The following is a 19,803-nucleotide window of genomic DNA, read 5'->3' on the forward strand; positions in this document are numbered from 1 at the left end:
TAAATAAAAAAAGGTAAGCTTAACCAAAACTGAAAAAAATGTACAGTTCAGAATTATACAAGAAGGCCTTTTTCAGGGAACAAGAAATGGGTTAACAACTTAACTCTATGGAGTCTTGGGCTATTTTGTCCATTTTTTAAATTATTTTCATGTCTTTGTAAGTCATTTAGTGTCTTTTTGTGTCTTTTTTTGGTCATTTTGTGTATTTTTTAAGTCATTTTGTGTCTTTTTTTAGTCCTTTAGTCCAACATAAAATGTGATTTTGAAGCTTTTTTTTACTTTCAAAACACTATCATGCTCAATAAAGAATTTTAAATGTTGCAAATGTACATTCATTTCAGAGTACACTGAGACATTAAACTGCATCATTTTCAATTAAATTCTGGAAAAGTTGGTGTGTTCTAAAACTTTTGACCGGTAGTGTAAGTACATAAAGGCTTGTTTGTCCTTGAACACTTTGATTCTCAGTGAAGTCTGTCTAAAGAAAGACAACAATTTGAACATTAACATAACGTGTTAAAGTGAAGATTTCTTTTATGTTACGCATTATAACATATCGAGACTGGTCTGTTTTAAAGAACAGGAAATGTAAGGAGAAAAAAGGTGCAAAACAAACTTTAATAAACTCGCACACAAGTTTAAAATCCACACCCTTCGAGTCTTGCTGCATGGCAAGAGAGCATTGTAGAATTATTTGCAGATTGAAAGAGTGTTCCTGATAACTTATTGTTACATAATGTTTGTTTTCACAGGTGTATTTATTTTGCTTATCATTTGTATTGTGATCTAACGAAGGCCTGCATTAGGTAAGTATGACAAAGTAGCATGGCAAGGGAAACCCAGTTATATGTTATTCAGACATTTACAGTGATTCCCTCGTGTTCTCATTGTTTATTGATTTCTACCAGGATGTTGCAGTTTTTATCACATTTCATCGTGTTGAAGAGAAAAGCTATTGTTATAATTAGAAATTAATTTTCTTATCTGCCACAGTTTCTAAAACCACACTCAAAAAAATGATTCAAGCCCTTCTTAGATGTGACACATTAATGTATTGTTTGTCTAATGAAAATATATCAATTAAAATCAAATCAAAAGTAGTTTAAGAAGTGAAACCTAAAATGTATTAATTTACTCCACTGTCCTTCCCTTCAACCCAAAAAGAATGACTTTCAGTTCTCCAATTCTATGTTTTTAGGTTGAACGAACACAATTTCTTTATTTTAGCTCTCCTTGACATAAACAACATGGTCTCACAGGAATCCGTGAAATAGCCACGGATTTGCTTAACTCAAAATCCGTGGAATAGCCACAGAATCACTCAAATTTCCGTGAGACTGACACAGATTTAGCTACAATACAAGTTAATGACAGTCATATCCCGTGGCTATTCCAATATACAAAGTGATTATGTACATTCACTGAGTGAATATTTAGAAAATAAAACAAATATTTCTTGCTAGAAATGTGATCAAAATCCATTTTTATGCAGAAACTAAGTCAAAATATTGATCTTTTCACTTAAAATGAGAGAACTGTCCACCATGTTTTTTGTTCTGACCTCCGGGACCTTGAGAGTCACGTGACTTGGAACAAACCAATAGTCATATCCCGTGGCTATTCCATGGATATTTTTCATTTCCTATCATTAACTTGCATTGTAGCGAAATCCGTGTCAGTTTCACGGAAATTTGAGTGATTCTGTGGCTATTCCACGGATTTTGAGTTAAGCGAATCCGTGGCTATTTCACGGATTCCTGTGAGACCAGGTTCGACATAAATGAGTTGAGGTAACTCAATTTAAATTCAATACATACATGTTTTTAATTTGAGTTCGACCAAATGTAAAAAAAAGTGAGCTACATTAACTCAAAATTCAAAATCAATTAAATACATTATATTGCATCGATGCACTTGTTTTGAGTTTGGGCTACATATATTTGTTTGATGGAAATTCTGCCCACAATTGAATTGAGTTCATACATGACCTCACATTTCCCACAATGCCCTCAACCAGACTGTGACCCTGTTACATTTTGCAGTAAAGCCTTACATACAGGGCATTAGACATACCACCCATCAACCTCATCAACACATTATTTATTGCATTTTTACCACCTTCCAATGACTTTACGAACATAAATGTCCATGAACTTATGTCTGAAACACACAATAAGCACAAAAATGAAGTCTCACTTTATGGGACAGCTGATTGGTTTCGATATTGACTCAAAGTTTTTATAGAAACCTTTAATTCTGTTGGATTAGAGAGAGATTTAGATTCTATTTGATTTGAAGGTTTATCCTATTTACAGAATAAACAGTGTGGCTGATGGGGATGTTAAACAGACTAAATACATTCATATTTAACAGATTTAGACTATTAACAGTATTTTGCATGTTAACGTTTGACTATCTTAATTATTAAAGTATTTAGGAAAACTTGTGGTAAGTGGGATTCTTCTGTACAGTTATGAAGCACTGACTTTTTTGTGTTCGATTATTAATTTTTTTCAATTTATTAATATGTAGTTTGTGAGGAGTGGGCCTGCTCAACTGATTTATATCGTAATTAGTCATGTTAATGACATGATGGTCTAGGGCAGCTACTGTGTTAAAGTATTCATGAGTTATTGTGTTTTAGTCTTTTTGTTCATTTAATGTATTTTTGTTTTTGGTCATGTTGTGTTTTTTTTGGTCATTTTGTGTCATTTTTTGATCATTTTGTGTCTTTTTTGGTCATTTTGTTTCCTTTTTGGTGATTTTGTGTCTTTTTATCTGTTTGTGGTCAATTTGTGTCTTTTTTGGTCATTTTGTGTCTTTTCTGGCCATTTTGTGTCTTTTTATCTGTTTGTGGTCAATTTGTGCCTTTTTCTGTGGGTTTTTTGGTTATTCTGTCTTCTCATTTTGTGTATTTTTTTGGTCATTTTGTGTCTTTTTTGGTCATTTTGTTTCCTTTTTTTGGTCATTTTGTGTCTTTTTTTAGTCATTTTGTGTCTTTTTGTTTTGTTTTTTTCTTTTTTGGGTGATCTGAACTGTGCGAGGGAGATTGTGTTCAGTGAGCGGGGGTCGCGGACAACATGCATATTAAATTGGGGGTCGCGACTCAAAAAGGTAGAGAAGTACTGGTCTAGGGGTTATTTTGGGAAAAGATTTATTTATTTACCTTAACTCCAGACAGGAAAGTAACACTGCCTTCAGCTCTTTTATGTGGATGATCATTTCATGCAAAGCCTCATGCTGTAGGCCTGAAAACTGAGTTGATGTAGAGTTTGATATTTAATATAGGGTTTCCATGCACAAACATTACTATTGTAGCTAAATGGGAGGTGGAGCAGAGTGCAGAGATGGGCGAGAAGAAAGCCAGGAGAGAGTGAGTCAGTCAGTGTGGAATGATGGCGAGTAGGCCTGGATGTTTTGGTAGTAGAAAGTCTGTAATCATGTTGGTAAATGAGACAAACACATAGCTGTGCTTGTGCCAACCAGACAGCCCAACGAGTCTCTGCATGCTCCATACGTTTATGTGTAAGAGTGGTGGAAACAGATGGTACGCTGTCTGGGGTGTCAACAATACACCCACCACCATTGGATTTTAAAATGAATTCAAGAGTAAACACTCATTTGCAACTGGCAATCAATACACAGATCAATATGCTAATCTCTGCTGTGCTTTCTCTCTTCTTTGGTAGCAGGTGTGTTCATGAGCACACAGCAGACAGGTTGATGAATCATTCTTCATGCTGAACGGCTTGTTCTCTCTTTCTTGTGTCTCTCTCTCATACACACACACACACACGTCACTCATCACAGCATCACAGTCGGGGTCCACCAGCTGGTCTCTAGGAGGACACACAGTTGTTGCCATGGTTACAAAGCCCTGCAGATGAGGTCCCGTGTGTGGTTTATTGCTTGTGTGTGATGCTGGTTTAACAATGTTTTAATAATGCATAAAGGCAGGCCTGTGTGTATGTGCTTCTGTGTGTGTGTGTGTGTGTGTGTGTGTGTTTGTGTGTGTGTGTGTGTGTGTGTGTGTGTGTGTGTGTGTGTGTGTGTATGTGTGTGTGTGTGTGTGTGTGTGTGTGTGTGTGTGTGTGTGTGTGTTTCAACACGTTTATCTCTCATCTCTATTTATTCAGTCCCTTTGTCTGGAATACAGACAAGAAAATCTCAAGGCTATATGGGCTAGACACACACACACACACACACACACACACACCACTGAGTGTGTGTGTGTGTTTCATATGTGGCAATATGCCATTAGGCACAAACATGAAGTGTTTAGTATTGTAGAGCAGCAGTCTGTGCATCACTCTCTGTAGCCTGTCAGGATACATGAGGAAAGGAATGTTCCTATAATGGGGGTAAATGGGTAAATAAAAATAAAAGGTGTTGGACAAAGAGCAATGACGGATGGGTGTGGAGGACAAGCGAGCAGCAGAACAAGCAGAAGAGGAACTGTATGTTTGCTCGGACTATCCGCATCTCAAACCACAACCTCATTTTCAACCTTCTGTCGTTGTACCAATAGCCTCGAAAACTGTGCAGAGAAGAATTTAAGCACCTTTTGGTGTATTTTCTCTTATACTAGGTGGAATGGAGTGTTAATACAGAATGACTGAGGCGGTACCTAAAATCCACAACCTTTGACAATAGAAAAACAAAAAAGAGTAAGTCAAGTTGAGTTGTGCTGTAATGTGCAGTGGAAATGAGCCTTTAAATAAAGGCTAAATGCTCCACAATAATAGTTGACTTTGACCGTTGCAGGTAGCATACAGTTACAGTTGTTTCACTGAAAACAGCTGCCTAAACTGTAAAAAAGCCAACTTGTATTTTTTGGCATAAAACAGTGATTTAAGTTGGTAAAACTTGGAAATATAAATTATTGACATCTAGGGCAATAATGTAAGTTAGCACAACAAAGGAAGCCAGTTTTTGAGTTGTTGTTACTTATATCTTTAAGTTGGGGTTCACAACAAGGGACAATAGTTCTGCTAACTCTTATTTCTTTGTTGTGAAATGCAGGAAAGCGGTGAAATTCGGTCATTAGCAAAAGCTAGCGGCTAACTGATGCTAGCGGCTAACTGATGCTAGCGGCGCTGCTTGTTACAGCTACAAGAGTAGCCATTAGCGTATCAATGCTAACTCAAAATTGTGGTCGCAACATTAGCTGACATTTCATAGCGGCGTTACAATCGTGCCAATTCAGCACATTGCAGAAGTTAACAGAAGTAAGGATTAAAAGTTATTACAATGTAAAATTATAAGTTAGTACAACTTACAGTTGAGTTGACAAAAATCAGAATTCAGAGTTGAGCAAACTCAAAAACAAAACTTAAAATATTTAGTTTAATTGTCCAACTTAAAATTTTATCGAAGTTTGTTGCCTTGAAATTTTGAGTTCACCCAACTTTTCTTTTTTTTGCAGTGTAAGCTCATAACGATGCTGATGAGAACAGTGACAGCGAGACAAAACAGCAAAGTTATAGACGTTAAAATGCTCCATAAAGCTGACGATAAGTATCTGGGGTTAATTCTTTGTGATAATTCTCAACAAGCTTGTATGCAAACTGTAGTATGTTATAGTCAACATTCAAAGGTTTCTATACTTGTACCACTTAATATCACCTGCTGGAAATTTCAAAGAGGGGAATTACAAACCATGTAAATACTGATCGATGATTTTCAAAGTAAAATATTTCCCTGTGTAAGATTTAAATCCTTACAGCCTTTCTCTGCTTCCAGCATGTTCTAACATCCTGACCCCCTCTGCTCAACCTGGTACATAACACTTTAACATGAGTTCGCTCCATCTAAAAAAAACTATTCTAGGACTCAAACACCTGAGGGACGTCGGGGAAACACAACCCTGTAAACTGTTCCTCATTCTGGATGTTCGTTTACAGCCATTCAGCGAGTTACTTCATAACAGACTCTCATGCACTGCACTGTGTTGGTTTATTTACTTAGTTACTATTGATTAAAAGGCCATCAAGCCTCAAAAGGCTGAATATAATTACATTTTGTGGTTGTTATTCTCCTGATAATGTCTTTCAATTTGTTTTTCAAAGGCTTTTTATTTAATTACTTTTGTCTGTATAGTTTTGTATGAACTTCAATTTGGAGCATTTAACCTCAGGGGTCACATGAATAACATAACATGTTTTCAGATGTCTGTGACTTTATTCACCTGCTGAAATCAAGTCTGTGTATGCACATACCACAGCACGCAGACGCTTAAAATGAAACGACCAAAAATAGCACAATAGCAGACACCAACTGACACAAATACCTGGTAGCAAACTCAGTTAAACTGCATTAACTTTAGACTGATGTGTGTCAGACTAAGTGAGGTTGAAGGCTGATGGGAAAATGTGCTTGCTTTGTGTGAAAAGTACTTACACAGATACCTCCAAGGATAGAGGGCTGAGCTTTTGACAGATGTTGAGCTGATTTAAACCACCGTAAAGCTGTTGTTTTCATAGGGAATGCTGGCTTTCACTTTTATGACTGTGCTGTAAAGTCACTGAAACTATAGAGGGTGTAGCCCAGAGACCCCAAAAGGCTCTGACTGTTGTTGGTCAGTTTAACAAGAAAAGGCTCCTGTGAGCCTCCTTCATCACAAAATCAGACTTGTGTTAGAAAATGTCCTCTGTAAGACTGAGAATGAGATATCTGAAATAATTTAGGGTCTGAATGTCTACAGGTGAAGAAGTCTTTGGCCCCTGCTGTGGCCCCTGTGTCAAATTAATAATAAAATGATCAATTTATAACAATGAACAATGGAACAATTCTAACCTTTTTTTTGTTCAAACAATATCTCATTGTACACAAAAGAAACCCAGAATGTGTACATTGTATAATAGTTTAACTCTATGGAGTCTTATAGGGCTATTTTGTCCATTTTTGAATCCTTTTCATGTCTTTACATGTCTTTGTAAGTCATTTTGTGTCTTTTTTGGACATTTGTGTCTTTTTTTGTGTCTTTTTTTGGTAATTTTGTGTCTGTTGTGTCATTTTTTGTTATTTTGTGTCTTTTTTTGGTCATTTTGTGTCTTTTTTTGACATTTTTATGTCTTCTGTGGGGTTTTTTTGGTTATTCTGTCTTCTCATTTTGTGTCTTTTTTGGTTATTTTGTGTCTTTTTCAAGATTTTGAATGCTTAAATATCATCTTTGCCATTCTTTCATGTGCTAATGTGCCCCTCTGATTAAACACTGGCCCCTCATTGGCCCCCACAGTAAAATTGGTCTAGAACCGCCACTGCAGTCTTCACTCTAGCTTCAAAATAGGTTCCATGAGATCCCATTGGACCTCCCTCTGGGGGGGCCAGAGGGAGGTCCAAGAGGTGTGTTTTTTAGTTTCCAATGCTGGTCCTTACAAGTGCAGTAATGCCAACAAGTTTCTCGCTACACAATGTATCATTGTTAATACCTCGGGCAGTTTCTCACTCTAAGAAGGTGTGTGCTTCCCCTCACAAACCACACATTCACAGACACAACTTTGTTTTCATAGCAGTAATATTTGTCCCAAAATATCACATGTGAGCACAGGAGATTTAGGAGTATTTGCTTTAGATATTATCTCTTAGTGGTTGCTGGTGGGAAACCAAAACTACAGGATGTTCGATCAACTTCTAAGTGACTGAATCACGCAGTGTTTTATTTCCTGTCAGGTCCACACTCGTGACACATGAGGCCACATAAGCATTGTCTTCAAGTTCAGACAGTAATAGACTACTTTGACCATATTTGGAGCTCCTGACAGGAGATGACATTACATGCTCAGGGGCCAGCATACAAGCACAGGGCATTCTTTCCTGCTACAAATATTTTCTGCTCTGCTGCACCTTACCGGGTTATGGGCAGCCTAGTAGTTTATCTATTGAGAAAGGGTCTCAGTCACCCACAAAGTCTGTTATAGTTTTGACATGGAGATGGGTGATAAGACAAGCTTACTTATGCAGGTTTGAGATTGTCGGCTGAGTTCCAGTATCTGTGTCTCATGCTGGTTTTATCTGACTTTCATCCTCATTTACTTTCGTCAACCTATCTTTCACTCGAACTCTCTGTCCAGACAAATCTCACAGCAGTCACAAATGTATTGTCACTTACATATAGTCACTGTGTGTGTGTGTGTGTGTGTGTGTGTGTGTGTGTGTGTGTGTGTGTGTGCGTTCGCGCACCTGTCTTTGCGGAGACAGAGGGCCCTTTATTATCCAAGCCCACGCAATTCAACTGACAAATCCTGCTCCAGACAAACACACACACACACACACACACACACACACACACACATGCACACACACATGCACACTTAACCACTCATGTAGACAGTTGAACAGAAGAGAGGAGCCAGGTGCTGAATCTAGCCATTTCCTACCTCACCCCCTCTCTTTTCCCCTTTTTTTCATCTTTAGCATTGAAGAAGATGCTGAAGATAAGACTCCATCTAAGAGTTTAAGATTACGTTTTAGTGAGAAATGTGCTTTAAGTTGTCGGGTCAGCACGAACAGTGACATCAGATAATGCTGTGAGTTTAAACATTAATCTGCACCTGCAGCCTCAGGTGCGGCATGGAAATTTCTGTGCAAAGTACAATACAAATACAAGTCAAAGTCAAGTTAATTTGAACAATGTTTCTAGAACAAATTTCATTAGCAAGGAAACACCACATACTTTACAAGAACCAATACATGTGTCACAAACAGAAACAGAGAATATTTACATACAGTGGACACAAAAGGCGTTAGCACATGTGCAAACATACAGTACATGTGCATTTGCTTGCAAAAATTCTGGCCTCCATTGTCTTCAGTGTTTGGTTCACTTCAAGAGGTCATTACTTAGACCCGAGAGACCTTATTGGCTCATATCCTGCAACAAAACCAGAAATTTATTGTAGTGCCATTATGAGCTTTCTAGACAAGCAACAGAGCCATAAAGTCAACTGTAATGTCTACTGGAAGGCTGTAAATGGCTTTGCAGTCAGTTAATATATCCATAAAAAAGACATCTCAAGTTATGCACAGAGTTCAGTGCTTCAACTATTATAATATCTATAATAATTCCTATGGCAATAATCTTCGATGAGCCTGGTGGCAAGTTTTAATTCTCTGTTGCAGTGTTCAGTCATAAGTCTAGCTTTACAGCTGTCCACTTAAAATCATTTTAAGGATTTCATACTTCACCCAAGGGACTTTATGTTTGACAAACAATGCATGTTTTTCGGAAACAGTCATCAATACCGTTTTTTTTCCTTCAAGGTTCAAAGCCTTCTCAAGATGAAGCTGCGGTTTGTGGTAACATTTGAAACTTGCAAGAGTGCCAGCTGCCTGTGGCACTGAAGTAGTTCTTTATACTACGTGGTATCAATGCCACAGAAAAAGCATGCACATAGAGGTTTGGGAAATAACCAGAGACAGGTTGACAAGACTCTCCTTTAAACTTAAACATGACCCAAGGCCTCAGTGGAACAAGGTTAAACACAATGAAGATACATCTAATTATGCTTTTTAGGATTATCAGATCAGGTCAGATCAGATCAGTTAAAGCAAAACTTTATATCATGGCCAGTAACAATAATAGAAATGGTTTATTTCTTAATTAAATAAGCACTGAAGGTTATATGCTGAGGCTTGTGTACTGCTTGGATTAAGAGTGGCTTTGGAAAGTGAACTGACTGATTGCACTTTCACAATGCAGCCCCTCCTCTGACTGTGCTCCCAACATCAGATCCAGTCACCCTGTCTGGTTTCCCGTTTAACACCTTGCTGGTCGACAGTCAAGCGAGACACAGATGACAGAATAAAACCAGGACATGACTATGCCTTCAAAATAAAGTGCCATTGTTGTCGATGCCTTACTAGCATAGGACGTGAAGTAAGTGTAACTGTAATTTGGCCAACTTGAATTTGCCTAATTATATGAGTGTTAAAGAACTATATTTTATACTATATATATATATATATATATATATATATATATATATATATATGAATAAAGTAATAAATAATAAAGTAATAAAGTAATAAAGGATGAATAAAGTAATCTATCTATCTATCTATCTATCTATCTATCTATCTATCTATCTATATATATATATATATATATATATATATATATATATATATATATATTTGTAGCCTACAGGCTACAAATTTGTAGCCTGTAGGCTACAAATTTGTAGGTGGTGACATCGTATTTGTAGCCTACATACCGTTTGCACTTTTCATATTTTTATATATTTTTTCATATTTTTTGTATGTTGACTTTTTCTATTATTTTTTTCTATTTATCTTGCTTGTTTTACTCACAGTATTTGCCTTAATCTCTATTATTATTATGATGATGACTCATCCTGATTCTGAGAAAATCAGCCTACAGATTCAGGCAAACACGTGTGTCTGGACGGTGGGAATTTTTTAAAAATGAGACGAAAGAGAAACTACGTATTACACAATTATAAACACACCGTAAGTTTTGGTTCTCTATTGAGCTTCTTAAGCTGGTGATTTATTGTGAAAGTTTACCGGAAACAGCGCCCCATTCATTGTCGTTGTGCTGTCAGCAGCTGTGGCTCACACCTCACGCGCGCTGACAGATTGTCCGCGAGCGGAGAGGCTCTGTGACGGTGTGAGTCAACGCTTCAGCCCGGCGTCTTGTTCTTCGGACTTTTCATTTTTAAGATATCTTTGACTGTCTGAAATATGCTAGAAACGTCAGAAATTACCTGAGAAACACCAGGTGTCAAAAGTGTAGTTTTATTTTCCCCTCGGTCTGGTCATTTGTAGTCGTTTTTTTTGTGGTTGACTGAATTTGGAGGTCCATCCCAGGTTGTCACAGTTGTGCGTAACGTCTTGGCTACTCTTTCATTTCTTACTGGGTCCAGTTTGTGTGGACCAGTGAGTGGAAGTTTTTACTGGAAGCAGAAAGTATTTTAGTCTAACCACCATTTCAGGGGGATACCAGAAAACCTCGACTTCTGACAGGAAAAATAGGCTACTTAAGGTAAGCTTAATCATGTTATATATTTACCTTATGGGCTAATTTTATTGTATATTCATATACAATACATATTCATTTGCACTTCTATTTGCAGCTTTAAAAACATGTTTAAATAATAATAGTCTTTAATTAATAGTCTTTGTTGTTACATAATGCATATGTAATATATAATACAATGCCTGGTTTGTAGACCTCTGTTTTTCATGTCACATTGGTGTACTCCTACTTCTTTTTTTAAAGATATTTTTAGGCATTTTATTGCTTTATTTGACAGTGGAGATATTCAGAATGAAAAGGGGAACCTTTTTTTTTTTTACTATTGACATTATTTTTTAAATATTTTTTATTTAGCAATCAATCAATCAGTCATGTGTTTTGGTCTAGGGCCATGGGGCCTCCTTTGTCATCATTTACAGTAATAGGGCTGTACCAAACCTTATGTATTCATTTTTTGCCCTCATGAGTCTACCCTTATCAAGAGATGGTGTTTGGTAATAGGTGTAGACATGAAAGTCAGGCAGCAGGCACTCTTCTACAGCTGTAATATGTGGTTTCCTGACTGAGCCTGGATGCACAATCAAAAGACTTCACTCAGAAGAAAAAAACCCCATGGTGTGAAAAGCCTGAGAGACCTGGGCATTGCACCAGGCGTAAACCAGCACATGCAGATCAGAGCAGCGCTTGATGTTTAAACTGAAAGTGAACTTTTCACAACCATAGTTTTTTTTGCTAAATCCCCTAAAATGTAAATATTGCATTTGTATGTCTCATTGCAAAAAACTCCCTCTCTTTTGTGCTGACTTCATTTTCATAATGAGGAAAAGAAAGGCCTTGATGACACGCTGAACCTCGTGACTAAGGCCACACTGGGGTGATTAAGGCCCTAATAACATGCTAGCTTTTGTCTGTGCTTGTGTGTGTGTGTGTGTGTGTGTGTGTGTGTTATTGATTTATTCATAGCCCCAAAGGAAATATCTGCAGCATTCCACCTGCTCCTCCAATTTCCTCACAGAGGACGGCAAGATACAGATAAAGGAACACAAACACACTGCAGACATGCACACTGCATCACTATGGTGCTATCGCAAAGAATGCAAGGTCCCGACAGGGAAAAATTCCACATCAGTCTTTCACTTCAGCTTGAAATGTTTCTGTTTGATGCTCATTCCTGCTTTTACACAGCTCTCATAAAATGTCCAAAAAAAAGTTATTATGAATACTTTCAATAAGATGTCACGAGTCTCACTTTCAGAAGCTTCCCTAGTAGCTGCTCAGAGTGACTGATGTTCACACGCTAGACCTGTAGTGCATTTAACACATAAAGTAGCAGCTATAGCATGCTAGTTGCTTCTTGTATTGTGCCTCAGGGCAACAAGCCCAAATCTTATCTTTCAAGCACATTGGCACCAGGTCACAACATTGTAGCACAGTGCAGTCTTCTCACGGCAGCAGCTTCTGCAAAAAGACAAATAAGGTCGGTGTGTTCCTTCAAACGAAAGTGTGAGAAGAGACTATTTCAGACCAGTAACCTCAACATGTCTGGGTTATGTTTTACTGTACCCAACACAATTAGTTTGGCTCTGTCTTACTCTTGATGGATAACTCTTAAGAGCTGGAAAATAAACCCAAGAAATCAAAATTTCATTTTGAAATATACATTTTCAAAGTGGCCTTTAACCTCAGCTCCTTCCCTGTTATTTTGGCTGAATGTTGTGCAGAGTGAGAGCTGTTTGTGTGTGTGTGTGTTTCTTTCAGTCACTGGCTTAAACAGCCTCCACACCAGCCAACGATCTTTGACCTGTATTCACGCTTGCTGTCACTTCAGCTCTAAGGCCTGACAACAAAGAGCAGCTTTTGTTCCTTGAATTACTCTTCCATGCACATTCTTTGCTCCCTCAGTCTGCTGCTTGCAGAGGAGTGGGACAAATGCAAACTAAAACTCTTGCAGGACAAAACCAAACTACCAATTCAGTCTACTGTAAATACATGTGCAAGATAATGATGTTAGCTTTTTTTTTTTTACTTTGTGTCCCACTTTGTTGTTGGCTGAACCAAAAAAGTGTTGTACAAGCAACATCTTATTTCAACAGAAAAAACGAGACAGGAAAAGTGCAAATAAAACACACATTTTATTCAGGTATGCAGCAACATAGGAACGACTTGAAAAGCAGACAGAAAATGTCACATTCAGATGGTTTCTTTGCAAAGGGCAGGAAGTGGTTTTCTTCAAGTTACCTTACTGTACTATAAACAGGTCATGTGTATCACAAGATTTGAAATAAAGAACAACTGAGGTGCAGCTGTAGCTTGAAAGCCAAGTCTGCATTTGTGATAAAATTCACAGCCAAACCTGTCTTATCTAGAACATTTTGGCAAACTTGCTTATGTTTAGCATGTATCTTATGTTGCGTGTTGGTCTAGACCCCTGGTAGACTGCTGGGCATTGAAGCCAGTTTGACATAGTTGCCAAACCATTACAACTTCAGGGTCTATCACGTAATGCCATTTGGTACAAAACAAAGCATTTTTTTAGTGTCACTCACAACTCCCACAAAATGACTCGTTTCACTACCAGAATTGTATTAATTTGGTCCAGTAACATTTGGAAAGTCTAGTAGAGCTGCTTGATTGTATTACTTTAACTCCATTCAAGTTAGTGGAGGGCTAAACTGGAAGTTGGCTGGTGGAAGTCTATAGTGCACATGCTCTGTAGGGCACACAGTGTTGATGATTTATAGAAGATGTGGGGATTTTACAACTGTATGCACATTTGGCTTCATGCACCACTGAGTAACTCTCATAGTGATAAACGGGGTCGTGCCTTCAATACTGAAACAAGCTCTCTTTATACATCCATCTTGTCATCATGCCAGGGTTTGCCATCATGCTAACAACAGCAACAAACACAGTGTATAGTTTTGTAAGTTAAGCATTGGACAAATTAAAATTTTGTCCCAATGATGGTGCAAGTATAAAAAGCCAGTTCATCACCAAAAGTCTTGGCAATCCATTCAATAGTTGTTGAGATATTTTGCACACAAGCAAAAAAAGAAATCCCCTGTTAACCTCAATGCACCACCTCTATATATCTAAATAATACATACACCACTGCGGAGAGCTTATACGTTGCCCACGCTGTCTGTCACTTGTCTGTGTCACGCATTGTTTTGGCTGCCATTCCACTTTGAACGCCATCGCACAGAACCTGTGAAGAAGGTGGTGTGAGTCAGACCGCTATATGATGCAGAGATAGGAAGACTCGTGGGAAATTTTACTGGAAAACATAAAAAGACATATTCTAAACTCGGGGTTACGGGACATGTTTTGTTTATGTGTTTGTGGGTTGCTGGGGGAATAGCATGCTTTCACACACAAACACGCATCAGCGCTATACCATCTTGTATGTGTGTAGGAGTGACGGGTGCGGCGAAGCAACAAGTTTCAGGATGAGTTTTGGCTTGGTTCTGAAAAAGGAGAAAGGCTACGATATGTAAGAAGCGTTCCGGCCTGCTTCTCACACACACACACACACACACACACACACACGCGCGCGCGCACACACACATAAGAGCTGGGAAGTGAAAGAAAAGGGGAAATTCTTGTGCTGAATTGATGCCTGGGCGCTGTGTAGGGACAATAGAGAGGGTGTGGGGGTAGAGGGAGAGTTAGTTTACTTATCATGGCAATTCAGCAGTTTGAAATGTTGTGTGAGAGAGGGAGATTATAGTTGTTTGAGCTATAAATAATGTTCTGTTATCAAGCGGCATACAAAGTTTTTTTTTAATACTTTATGACAAGGCTTCTTACTTTCACAAACATAATCAGTCATTTCGTTTTCTTTACCATACTGTACCTTGCATTTTTTTCCCCCTTTTTTTTCAAGGTATATATTCACAAAGTAAATAACAAAACATAGGGTAAACAGACAAACATATATACAAGGCAAACTGGTATTCCCCAAATGGGGATCTCCAAGAAGAAGGAATAAACAACAAACTAACAACACACACAAAAAAAAAACAAAAAAAAACTAAGATATACTAAAATAGTGTTAGTGTTGGGGAGGGGGACGATTTAGTTCATCTCCTTAATTTGATTAAATATTTCCACTGTTTTTACCAGCCTTTCTTTACAGTATAACTTATTCCAAATATGTATTTGTTCCCTATTTCTAAAAGTTAGTCTTTCCATCTCTAAACTTTGTTCTGCTGTTAATACCCATGCTCTTAATTTTGGTGTGTTTGATTGTTTCCATGCTTTAAGCGGCATACAAAGTTGACGCCACATCCTCCCCCTCTGTGCAGTGGTGACACATTTTTTGCTCACATTTGCATAAGTGCACATGTACAGAAGGGGTTTGTGTTGTCAGTGGGGGACATTTTTGCCTTGTCTCAAACATGTCTGAGAAATGAGAACTGAGCGTCTCACTGTGTCTTTTCTCACTAGCAGCTAGCTGCCTGTGGGTGGGGCAACACTGCCCACTGTCTTCCTTATCAATACAGCATCTGTAGTCCGACATCGGTTCAGAGCGGGATCTGGTTGAGGCCGACATGAGTCACACATTAAAGTGTGAATTCACCACCAGTGTGATCCTGAATGACTGCTGTAGCATCTTGTTGAGTTATGTGTCATCACTCCTTGTTTGGTCTAAATTTAACCAATGTGGGCATTTTCTTTACTTTCCCAAGTATGAGGAGCTATTAGGCTCCAGTCATTACCGATTAGCTTTAAAAACACAATTTAATGCTAAAGGTTGTCAACAGTCGTTGATATAGTTAATATTTAATAAAAAGTGATAAAGAGATACAAATGTAAATATTTTATGAGACAATGCAGGCTTTAACCATAAGAAGTGTTGGTGTTTATTTATTTAGCTGGATAAGTCATGTAAGTTTCAGTCTTCCCACGATGACAAACTGAGTCATTTACTGCAGTAGTTCTCAACCTTTTTGAGTCACGACCCCCAATTTAACATGCATGTTGTCCACGACCCTCGCTGACTGAACAGAATCTCACAGGCACAGTTCAGATCATACAAAAAAGAAACAAAATGACCAAAAAAGGAAACAAAATGACTTAAAAAAGGCACAAAATGACCAATAAAAGACACAAAATGACTTAAAGAAGGCACAAAATGACAAAAAAGGCACAATTTTTTGATTTTGCAATATTACATATGTTGTGCTTGTAGAATAAACCCCATAGCCCACCTGTACCTGATGGGCAGGTTTCCACAGGAATTTGTCATGCCACAACCACAGCAAGTTTCTGCTTGCCCCAGCATAGTAGCGCGCCACCACACTTGTAGGCTTCTAAAGTATGTGTACTCATTTTGTTATTGAGAGCTGGATGTGCCTGAACCGAATCAGGGCTGTAGCCTCTATTGTTATACGTAAAGATAAAGGTACACTGCAAAAAAGCCAACTTGTATTTTTTGGCCTAAAACAGTGATTTAAGTTGGTAAAACTTGGAAAATATAAATTATTGACATTTTTAGGGCAATAATGTAAGTTAGCACAACAAAGGAAGCCAGTTGAATGCTCAAAAACAACTTGGAGAGTTGTTGTTACTTATATCTTTAAGTTGGGGTTCACAACAAGGGACAATAGTTCTGCTAACTCTTATTTCTTTGTTGTGAAATGCGGGAAAGCGGTGAAATTCGGTCATTAGCGAAAGCTAGCGGCTAAGTGGTGCTAGCGGCTAACTGATGCTAGCGGCTAACTGATGCTAGCGGCTCACTGAAGCTAGCGGCTCACTGATGCTAGCGGCTAACTGATGCTAGCGGCGCTGCTTGTTACAGCTACAAGAGTAGCCATTAGCGTATCAATGCTAACTCAAAATTGTGGTCGCAACATTAGCTGACATTTCATAGCGGTGTTACAATCGTGCCAATTCAGCACATTGCAGAAGTTAGCAGAAGTAAGGAATAAAAGTTATTACAATGTAAAATTATAAGTCAATACAACTTACAGTTGAGTTGACAAAAATCTGAATTCAGAGTTGAGCAAACTCAAAAACAAAACTTAAAATATTTAGTTTAATTGTCCAACTTAAAATTCTATCGAAGTTTGTTGCCTTGAAATTTTGAGTTCACCCAACTTTTCTTTTTTTGCAGTGTATAAATGTGAACTATTGTTTGTTTGTCAGTTGTCATTGAACTTTCTGAGCAGCTGAGGCGTGATAGGTTGTAGGTTACGCCTAGTGTTGCTTGCTAAACCATTACACTTTGCAAGAGAAAACGTGTATCTCAGTGAACAATTGTGTCTCATATTAGTTCCATCATAAAACCACTGTGAAGTCACGCGTTAGCACCTTTTTCCCTTTTATTGTCGCTTTTGAATTATCAAAAAGAGAAGTGTCAAAACCACAAAGCAACCAAGTGATGCTGTGTCAACTATGCAGAGGTTGCAGTTTCACATTATGACTGAAGTGAAATTAGTTTATCATATTATTTATAGTGTTGTGTCTTTTTACTGTATAATAGTATAGTACATATATATGTTTGTTTACTAAGAGATAGATAATAATGTATCGCTTAAGACTCATCTTTCCCAGAATACATATAGTCATGTTTTTGAGCCTTGTTTGTTCAGGTATTTGATTCAGCTCCACACTCTATTGCAATGGTCTATTTAGCCTAACATTTGGAAATTTGTCCTGGAAAATAAAAATATGAATAAATAATAATAAAATATGAATTATGTATGAAAATGAATGAATTTTGCATATGTTACAGCGTAATTTCTCTTCCACATTGAAAACATGGCTTGAATGAGCCTAACAAATCAAATCTATACTGAACCAGTTATAATCTGATAAAAAAAAAAAGGACAGTGTAATGCAGGCCTGGTGTAAAACCTGCCTGTTCAAATGCACGACATCATTTCATAATGGGGAAGAGACAGAGGCCTCATGATTCTTAACCACAGAGCATTTTAAACATAGTTTGAAGACAAACAGCAGAGAAAAATAAATGCACAGAATAAGATTTGGCTACAGTTTAGATTAGATTAGATTTTTTTTTCATTATTTTTCATGCAAATAATTGATCATGGATGTCAAAAACATATACGCATTATAACTAATGTGCTGTATTTAACAGTCGTCTGACACTCTTCACAAATTTCTATTTTTATTGTTCTTTCACGTGCCATTTAAATTCATGTTTGAAACACTAATGCTACTATGATGATGTTTGTTTTTCACAGTATTTGGATTGGCTTCAGTAAGTTAAAGCCGGAAGAAAAGTGGCATTTCGAGAGGCATTGTTTAGCAGATACAGCACATTTGATTTGCTAATTTTCCTAATGAAAAATTGATCAAGGTCAAGGTATGAGTCTGGCCTTTAAAGGCCAACACTAGTTAAGCCTGGCTATTTTTATGCACCTTCTGCTCACTAACACAGTGACTTCACTTCTATTTGCCCTGCAAAATAAAGAACGAAGTTCAAAACACAGTCTTTGCAGTAAAAAGCTTAAAATACAACTGAGTTTGTACAGTTTAATGCTTTGCATGCTTATCATGAGTTCCATAGTTAGACTTTGCCGTATAGAGTTTCCAGACATTTTGTTGAAAGATTGCTCTTAGCAGAACAATTAGCAGGCTAGCATGCTACATCAGCTAAAGGTTACCAAGTAAGACCAAGTCACCCAGGAGATGGATGTTAGCATTGCTTTGTGTACATGACTTTGAAGCACTGTACTTCCATTGAAGTGTTACATCACACAAAAACAAATTGCTTAAACATCCTTCCCTGTCTGCGTGTGTTTGTTTATCAGTCTGTCTCTTAGGTCGTCCAAGTCTCAGGTGTGTATTTCAGTAGTTATAAATAGCCAGCTGACACCCCCCCACCCCCCACCCCCCAGGATATGCTTCTCCGTTTCTTTTTGTCTGTCTTTCTCTTTCTGTTGCTGCTTTTTTGCTTTGTCTGTGGTTCGATCGGTTCCCGTCTTGTGATATTGAGGACAACCACGACTGCTGTCTGCTTCCCCTACAAAATCAGCATCTGCACCACTACACACGTTCTCAACGCCATAAACGGCATAAAGTAACTGCACACGGTCGCAGATTTAATGTGTTTTAAATTACATGATGTGCCCTTGGGTAAATGTGCCATTGTTATCATGCAGGAAACAAGTACATGTAGAAAGTCTATGTGGTGCTTGGAATGACTTAGCATATAGAAAAAAATTATAGAGAAATGGGTGTTCGCGTGTGTGTGGTTGATTGACACATGATTCTTAGTAAGTCATGTGGTGTATCTGTATGTATGGTGTCAATATGGTGTAAAGTCATGTATTTTTTCTCTAGGGTAATTTGTTTTCTCTTCTACTCCAAATACTGTAATGTCTGGCAGTATATTGATTGATTGAAACAGTCGGTATCTGCAATGTTTTTTTTTCCTTGCAATGAAAATCTGCTTGTGAAAGGGTAAAGAAAAGAAAGTGTGTGTGTGCGTGTGTGTGTGTGTGTGTGTGTGTGTGTGTGTGTGTGTGTGCAGTCCCAGTTAAGGGGAAAGACTGTTTCCATTGATAACAGCACAGAAAGGTCCCTGTGTGTGTTTTAAACATGAACTCATTTGTATTCATTGATTAGAAAGTGCAGATAATAAAGCAGGCGTCTGGGTAAGAATAGTATCACTAAAAGAAACGTATTATGTCAAACCTATGCTGCCTCTAGATAGGGACATGTTGTTTAATATAGGATGTGTTTTTGCACATCAAAACAATGTAAGATATGCTTGTGTTTCATTGAAATGTGCCATTTATAGTTATAATCTGGCAGCAAATGCACACCATGCT

This window comes from Centropristis striata, chromosome 2 (assembly GCF_030273125.1).
Source record: "Centropristis striata isolate RG_2023a ecotype Rhode Island chromosome 2, C.striata_1.0, whole genome shotgun sequence".
NCBI lineage: Eukaryota > Metazoa > Chordata > Actinopteri > Perciformes > Serranidae > Centropristis > Centropristis striata.